At 42.3% G+C, this 8,314-nt stretch overlaps 1 non-coding gene across 1 annotated transcript; it reads right to left on the bottom strand.

Annotated features, from left to right (window-relative positions):
• Positions 1-502: 502 nt before the first annotated feature.
• On the bottom strand, positions 503-622 carry trnal-caa. The gene is made up of 2 exons: positions 585-622; positions 503-548 (listed from the first exon to the last, which is right to left on the bottom strand). It is a non-coding gene; the product is annotated as a tRNA-Leu (tRNA).
• Between the last annotated feature and the right edge of the window lie 7,692 nt (positions 623-8,314).

Below are 8,314 nucleotides of genomic sequence, written 5' to 3'. Positions count from 1 at the left end.
AGAAATTTACTTCTCCAGAGAGTAGTTACCCAGGAAATGAAATGCATGACCACAAGGTCCTCGCTCTCCATTGGAGTCGTACCTGAGGACTGGAGGGAGGCAAATGTAATTCCTCTCTTCAAGAAAGGAAATAGGGAAATCCCCGGCAATTATAAACCAGTCAGTCTCATTAGATTTAGATTACATTACAGTGTGGAAACAGGCCCTTCGGCCCAACAAGTCCACACCGACCCGCCGAAGCAAACCCACCCATACCCCTACCCCTACATTTACCCCTTACCTAACACTACGGGCAATTTAGCATGGCCAATTCACCTGGCCCTGCACATCTTTGGACTGTGGGAGGAAACCGGAGCACCCGGAGGAAACCCACGCAGACACGAGGAGAACGTGCAAACTCCACACAGTCAGTCGCCTGAGGCGGGAATTGAACCCGGGTCTCTGGCGCTGCGAGGCAACAGTGCTAACCACTGTGCCACCATGCCGCCCACAAAGGGGAGAATGTCAGGAGTGGGATTTGAACCCATGCCCTTAGAAAGGGACCAGAATTCACAAGCCCAGATACAGAGCAAAGACTAACACTCCTTGAGTCTGGCGCCTTAGACCACTCGGCCATCCTGACAAGCTATGTCTGTCATCCGCAAGGTGTTAGAAAGGATTCTGCGGGAGAGGATTTATGACCATCTGGAAAAGCATGGCTTGATTAAATGCAGTCAGCACGGCTTTGTGAGGGGGAGGGCATGTCTCATAAATCTTACTGAGTTCTTTGAGGATGTTACGAGACAAGTTGATGAGGGTCGAGCGGTGGATGTTGTGTATGTGGACTTCAGTAAGGCTTTTAATAAGGTTCCCCATGGTAGGCTCATTCAGAAGGTCAGGAGGAATGGGATACAGGGAAATTTAGCTGTCTGGATACAGAATTGGCTGGTCAACAGAAGACAGCGAGTGGTAGTGGAAGGAAAATATTCTGCCTGAAAGACAGTGGTGAGTGGTGTTCCACAGGGCTCTGTTCTTGGGCCTCTATTCTTTGTAATTTTTATTAATGACTTGGATGAGGAGATTGAAGGATGGGTTAGCAAGTTTGCAGATGACCACAAAGGTTGGAGGTGTCGTTGACAGTATAGATGACTGTTGTAGGCTGCAGCGAGATATTGACAGGATGCAGAGATGGGCTGAGAGGTGGCAGATGGAGTTCAACCTGGATAAATGCGAAGTGATGCATTTTGGAAGGTTGAACTTGAAAGTTGAGTACAGGACTAAAGACAGGATTCTTGGCAGTGTGGAGGAACAGCGGGATCTTGGTGTGCAGGTACATAGATCCCTTAAAATTGCCACCCAGGTGGACAGGGTTGTTAAGAAAGCATATGGTGTTTTGGCTTTCATTAACAGGGAGATTGAGCTTAAGAGCCGTGAGATCTTGTTGCAGCTGTATAAAACTTTGGTTAGACCGCACTTGGAATACTGCGTCCAGTTCTGGTCGCCCTATTATAGGAAAGATGTGGATGCTTTGGAGAAGGTTCAGATGAGGTTTGCCAGGATGCTGCCTAGAATGGAGGGCTTATCTTATGAAGAGAGGTTGAATGAGCTCGGACTTTTTTCATTGGAAATAAGAAAGAAGAGAGGGGACCTAATTGAGGTGTACAAGATAATGAGTGGCATAGATAGAGTTGATAGCCAGAAACCTTTTCCCAGGGCAGAAATTGTTAACACGAGGGATCATAGTTTTAAGCTGTTTGACAGAAAGTATAGTGTGGATGTCAGAGGTGGTTTCTTTATGCAGAGAGTTGTGAGAGCATGGAATGTGTTGCCAGCAGCAGTTGTGGAAGCGAGGTCACTGGGGATATTTAAGAGACTGCTGGACATGCATATGGTCACAGAAATCTGAGGGTTCGTACATTAGGTTTACCTCACATGAGGATCAATGATCAGCACAACATCGTGGGCTGAAGGGCCTGTTCTGTGCTGGACTGTTCTATGTTCTATGTTCTAAGGAAGAGCTGAGATAAACAGAAGAGATACAAGTAAGGGGCAAATAGCTAAAATTTGTGAAGAACAGAAAGATATGTTGATGGGGTGAGAGGTGAAGAGAGTTGGCAGGAGGTTTGTGTGCAGGATAAATCCCTTGGGTCAAATAGCTGTAAATACCAGATGAATGGCAGTTAAAAAAGAACAGTGACCTAATTTGCTAATAATTTAGATGTGTACCATTTGCAAAGTGCTACAACGCACGGCAAGGATGCGGTGAGCATTTCAAGATAGAAAGAGATGGTTTATTACTTGTAAAAAAAACAAGAAAGTATGATAAAGTGAGCTGTGGAAAAGTTTAACTTTAGAACTGGACTTTCAGAAAGTCACAGTAGAACAAATCCTGCAAAACCATAATTGAGTTGAGACCTATAGTTCACCTTTTCTGGCTTCATCTGTTACGCATGCAGGTGATAAAAGATATGTTGAAGTGTTACACTGTAATAACACATTGAGCAGTTCATGTGATCCTGATAAACCACAGCAGCAAACCAACTAAACTCAATTTTTTAATGTATATTTGTTCACGAGATGCAAGGGGGCAACTAGATACATATTGGCCTTGCAGTGTCAGCCACACTATGAGAATTAATTAAAAACAGTCATGAATACATTCCAATTTGTATTCTTTTCTTGTCTATTTAGAAATAATCTTTTAATTGTTGTGCAATTTAACAAACATTATCGAGTTGCTTTGATTATGGATGCATTAAATGCTCTCTGGTCAGTCATTACTCATTGGGTTATAGTCAAAGTGTTTAAGAGTTTAAGTCTCATTCCAGAGATCAATCCAGTGCAGTACTGTGGGAGTGTTGGAATGCTGGCTATGCCACTTTTTGTTGGGTTATTAAATTGAAGCCCTGCCTACTCTCATTAAATGAAAAAAATTCTTAAAAAGGCTAATGCATACCTGATATACTGGCTAATATTTTACTCTCAATGAACATCACAAAATCAAATTGTTCCAGAGGAATATCACATTGCTGTTCATGAGAACAAATTGGCTGCCATATTTTCTACATTCCAAAACTTTCAAAAGTAAGGAAATGTTTGTGTCCCACATACACTCCAGAGAGAAAAAAAGATAATGGATGGAGGTTTAACCTGATAACCAGGCCTCAGGGTAAGTTTGAGAAGGTGTGGCCTTCCATTTGATTTCAGCCAGCACAGAAATTGAACCCAGACTGTTGGTGTCACTCTGCAACAGGGACCAGCCATCCTGCCAACTGAGCTAACTGATCCACAATTGAAGGAGAGATAGTAGTGATCTAGTAATCTAGAAACCCAGGTTAATCTTCTAGGGAAGCCAAAAGAACTCCGGATGCTGCAAATCTGTTCGGAGGAAGGGTCACTCGATGCAAAACATTCACTTTGATTTCTCTTCGCAGATGCTGCCGGACCTGCTGAGCTTTTTCAGCAATTTCTGTTTTTGTTACTGTTCTGGGGACCTGGGTTCAAATCCCACCATGTCAAATGTTGGAAATTAATTTCACTAAAAAAAACTTGAGTAGGCATATATATTAAAGTAAGAACCCATCTAGTTTGCTAATGTTCTTTAGGGAAGGAAATCTGACATGGTCCTATATGTGACTCCAGACCCCCAACAATGCAGTTCATGATTAACAACCCTCTGAGCAATTTGAGTTGGGGAATAAATGCTAGCCTGGTCAATGACACCCATGTCCCATGAGTGATTTTTAAAAGTGTTTTCATTTCATTGAGTTGTCAGACCTTTTGAACCCATTAATTGACTTTGACATTAGCGTGAATATATGCCAAATGTGTCCACACTGTGCAGGTGTGATATAACACACTGCAATACCCATTGTGTGATTGTTCTGATAAATGTAATACTTATTGATCTATTTGTCTACTTATTTATTTATGTATTTATTTACTATGTGTTGCAGTAGCTGAAACAGGAATGTGTAATCCCATTCAGAGTCGAGCTGGAGATAGTGTTACCCTGCCGTGCAAATACGCCCCAAGATCACATCGGAATGGCTACTTGGACATCGAGTGGGCACTCAGAAGTACAAACAGGAATGAGTCGGATAAATTGGTAAATGAAAACATCCTGAAAGTGGAGAAAGGGCTGGACTTTCAAAGGGCATTGGAAACCCGGCGTAGGCACAATGTTGATGCCAGAGGTCATGGCATTCAAGGAATGTCAAGGATTTTTAATTAGCCTGTTCAAATATGGTATGACACCTCTGGAACAAGAGGAACTTCAACCCAGGCCTCCTGTTTCAGAGGTATGGACACTATCACTACATCGCAATAAACACTTGCCAATAATGGTTAGAGTGAGAGCAGTTGGGGGAGGAAGCAGGGAAACTACATGCTGCCAACTAATGGCCTTTTTAGTTCCTTAAGGAGCTTGTTGGGATATTTGTCAAAGTAATTTCAAATTCATTTATAGTCAATTCTGAACCATCTGGAGTACAGATTTTTTGGATCACATTGGAGCAAAAGGAAGTTTGCTTCCATTGGTGTTTGAATGAAATGTGAGAGGTCAACTTCCTCCAAGTTATTCCCAGCATTGTCCCTTGACATGCCGTCCATGTACACTTTGCACTGCCTTTATTTTCCTTGACCTTTTGCGAGCTGCCCACTGTCTTCAGCACAGCACAGCAAACCCCCAACATGGCCACCATATCCGTCTTTGCTGTTAACACCATCAGGCAGTTCCCATCTCCTGGAGGTACTCACACCTTAAAATCAGGCACTGTGCGTATCTCCTCACAAACGAAGACATTTGTATCTGAACAAAGTAACAAGAGAACAAGGCATAGTTCTGACATGGAGTCAGTTTTTAGAATGTCTCCAGGTGTTGGATGCCTGCCCAAAATCTAAGCCAATAAAATAATGGTGACTAAAGCTAGGCAAAGAATAGCAGTGACATATTTTGCCTCCTCCGAGGCAATTCTTCGAGTCATAGAGAAAACACCAGGTGTTAGGGCTGGGAGGTCTTACCAAATGCACTCACTGAGAACTGGAGAAGTGGTGAATGTTTCTGTCCCCTTCCTCAAGCTTCCTCACGTCTGTCCATTACTCACTTCTCCAGACCACTAGTGACAGAGCTTCAACTGTCTAACATAATCACTGAGATTGATGCCTCACATATCCCTCCACCTCTCTGCTATTCTCTTGTCTTTTGAGACACTGTCTCTCTCTTTGACCAGTCATTTTTTCATTTAAAATCTCCTTCTTTGGCTTGTTTTCAATTTCTGTCTGATTATGCCCATGTGAAGAACCATGGAGCAATTAAAAATGCTATTGGAATGCAGCTGGTTTTGTTGTTTATTAACCTAGCAATGTTACCATATTACTGAGAATCCACCTTCGCTCACTGCCTGACGACTTAGTCATCCAAACCTGAGTCATGAGAGGTCCTTGGGTGTGGCAAACAGTGCACTCGAACCAGAAACCTCTGCAATGAGAGGATTTCCTCCTTACACCATATAGAGGCTCAGTCAGAACTGAGAGGGTTGAGGTACATTAGCCATTCATATTAAAGATGGATTTATGGAGCATGGTTTGTGGTTGATGTGGAGTTAGTGTGGAGGAGTGGGCTGGTGGTATGGGCAATGGGCAGATGGGAAGAACTGGATGCCAATGATAGAGAAAGGATGGCAGCAAGAGAGCACAGGAAATTGACAGCTGTAAAAGGGGGTCACTAGCACTGGAAGAGGAAGGGAATTGAATTGAATTTAATTTAATTAGTTTTCTTGTCACATGTACTCAAATAAGTACAATGAAAAGTCTACAAGCCACCATTTATAGTGCCATCTTAGGTTCAAAGGTACATATGTATAGATTCTTCGGTACAAATTCTTAGGGAACAAAAACAGAAAAATTAAGAAATAAGAATTCCAACATTGCAGATTGTCAGAATAAGGTAAAAAATAGAGAAATAAGAAGTTCAGAACAATGGTCCTTCCAATCCAGTTCACGCTGGCACTGAACCTCCAATCCACACCAGGCCTTGACTTCAGGCAATGCCAAGTTTCACCTAGAGGTTCTTGTGGCCAGGAGACCACTCTGGAATCACTTTGAAACTAGAAGACCATGCTGAGGCCATGCTAGGCCACTGAAAGACCACCACGCCAGTCTGAAAGACTGCCATGTACTATGAAAAGACCACCAAACTGGGCCACTGAGAGACTGCCATATTGGGCTGCTGAGAGAACGCCACACTGGGCCGCTAAGAGACCACCACACTAGGCCGCTGAGAGACCACTACACTGGGCCACTGAGAGACCACCACACTGGGCCACTGAGAGACCGCCACACTGGGTCCCTGACAGACCACCACACGGGGATGAGAGATTGCCATGCCAGACCATTAGGCTACCAAACCAGTGCCAGTGAGAGGAAAAGTAGATGTTAACGATAATGAAAATATGAAAAGGATGGCATATAGAGGGGCAAATAGGCAGACCATGCAACAGAGAGGAATAGGAAATGGTGAGGAAAGTGTAAATACATAAGAACTGAGAGTCAGAAAAAGGATATTTAGTAATTCAGATAAGCAGGCAAGAGTAGAAGCTGGAAATTATGATTCAGAGGTAACAAAAAAGGAGAAAGTGAAACAGTGCTTCCAATTATCTGTGATGTGGAGGTGCCAGTGTTGGACTGGGCTGGATGGAGGAGCAGCACTCCGAAAGATCGTACTTCCAAATAAACCTGTTAGACTGTAATCTAGAGTCGTCCGATTATCTGGTTTACCAAAAGAAATGCTATGTCTGGTGTAGCGATGCTGCTCCTTTAATAAGATTATGTTGTCCTTGATTTTTTTTCAGGAAGTCATAAAAGACACAGGTTCCAAAAAGCTCGGGTGGGTTTTACGGCCAATTTGATTATAACTATCAGATATTGCCTCAGAAAAAGGCTTTCAAGTTTAAAATAAACACTTGTGCAATGAAAGGGGAGTGACCAGTTCTTCCAGCTCAGCTCTTCCCTGGTTTGGTTTGGTCTGGCTATTCACTGAAAGCAGTCAGGCAGTTGTAAAAGCTGCTGGACCGAAAGAAGCAGGTCCCAGCTGATCCTCCTCAGTCTCTGACATCTCTCCTGTAAGACCCTGTGTTGGATTTTACCTTTTGCGCCAAGGAGTGTTTAGGGCAATTATTTGGAACAGCATCATTAAATTGGGATAATCTGTTGGGTTTTCAAATACGCTAAATTATTCTCTTTTGTTTGTGTTTCATTCAGAAATCTTGTAACTAAATTCTGTTTTGACTAAAACTACATGGTTTGACCAACTGCATCCCTCCTGGAATATCCGTTTAACACCTGCTTAAAACAACTGACAAAGTTAGGGTGTGGGCTATCTTCTTGAAATGCTTTGAGGGGGTCTGGCCTGGTCCATAAACTGGGATAGAACAAAATGCACCAACAATGTGTGCCATCAATACCTGTGTTTCCTCTTTAGCAATTTGTGTGCCTGTGTTTTTCTTTGTAACACCAGTTAAGTAATTTTGTGTGCAGCTATAACTTAATGTGCAAAGCCCATGTGAATTGTTTTCATATGTCAGAGCTGCTCTCAAGTTTCAGCTTCTTTGACGTTGTTAATCAACTGCTAATTTGACATGAATGCTGTTAGATAAGGTTTTATATATAGTTCATACACTACCATACATAACAGTTGCAACCACAGAACAGTGTAGCACAAAATGGGAGATAATCTCACTCTGTCATGTACATATTACCCAAGATCAGATCAAAGTTATTACTCCGACATGGGTGATCAGAGATGGAGATTTGAATGGATCAAATAGGATGGTTAAAAAATAGAAATTGATTGGCTTGTAACTAGAGACTGACTAAAAGAAAATGTAACAGTATCTATTTTCCAGCATAATTCTTTTTTTTTTGATTACCTAAGTTCAGATCAGAACAAGTGGCACATTGATTTTTTTGTGACTATCAAAACGTATGAGATATGAGCTCACACTGAACTCTGAATGCTGTTCATGCCATCACAGATACAGCAGAGAACAGAAACCAAAAGCTTTCACTATTGGAAGGGGATAAATCTGGTAGCAATTTACCCAAATGATGTCTACACCCGGGAGAACAGAGAATGAATCAGACAGAAATGACCAGACGTAAAAACAAAATAGAGATACAAACTAAGAGTGAAAGAAAAGTAAATTTCCAGAAGTCAGTTCAGGAAAAAAAAGACAAACATAACCATTTGCAGGAGGGAAATGCCTCCAGTCAGGTCGCCTGCATTTGTTTGGCAATACTCATTAATCTAATACATGGATGTTCACAGTGATCTTCC

The sequence above is a fragment of the Chiloscyllium plagiosum genome, chromosome 35 (genome assembly GCF_004010195.1).
Source record: "Chiloscyllium plagiosum isolate BGI_BamShark_2017 chromosome 35, ASM401019v2, whole genome shotgun sequence".
NCBI lineage: Eukaryota > Metazoa > Chordata > Chondrichthyes > Orectolobiformes > Hemiscylliidae > Chiloscyllium > Chiloscyllium plagiosum.
This window is presented reverse-complemented; position numbering and strand designations above follow the sequence as displayed.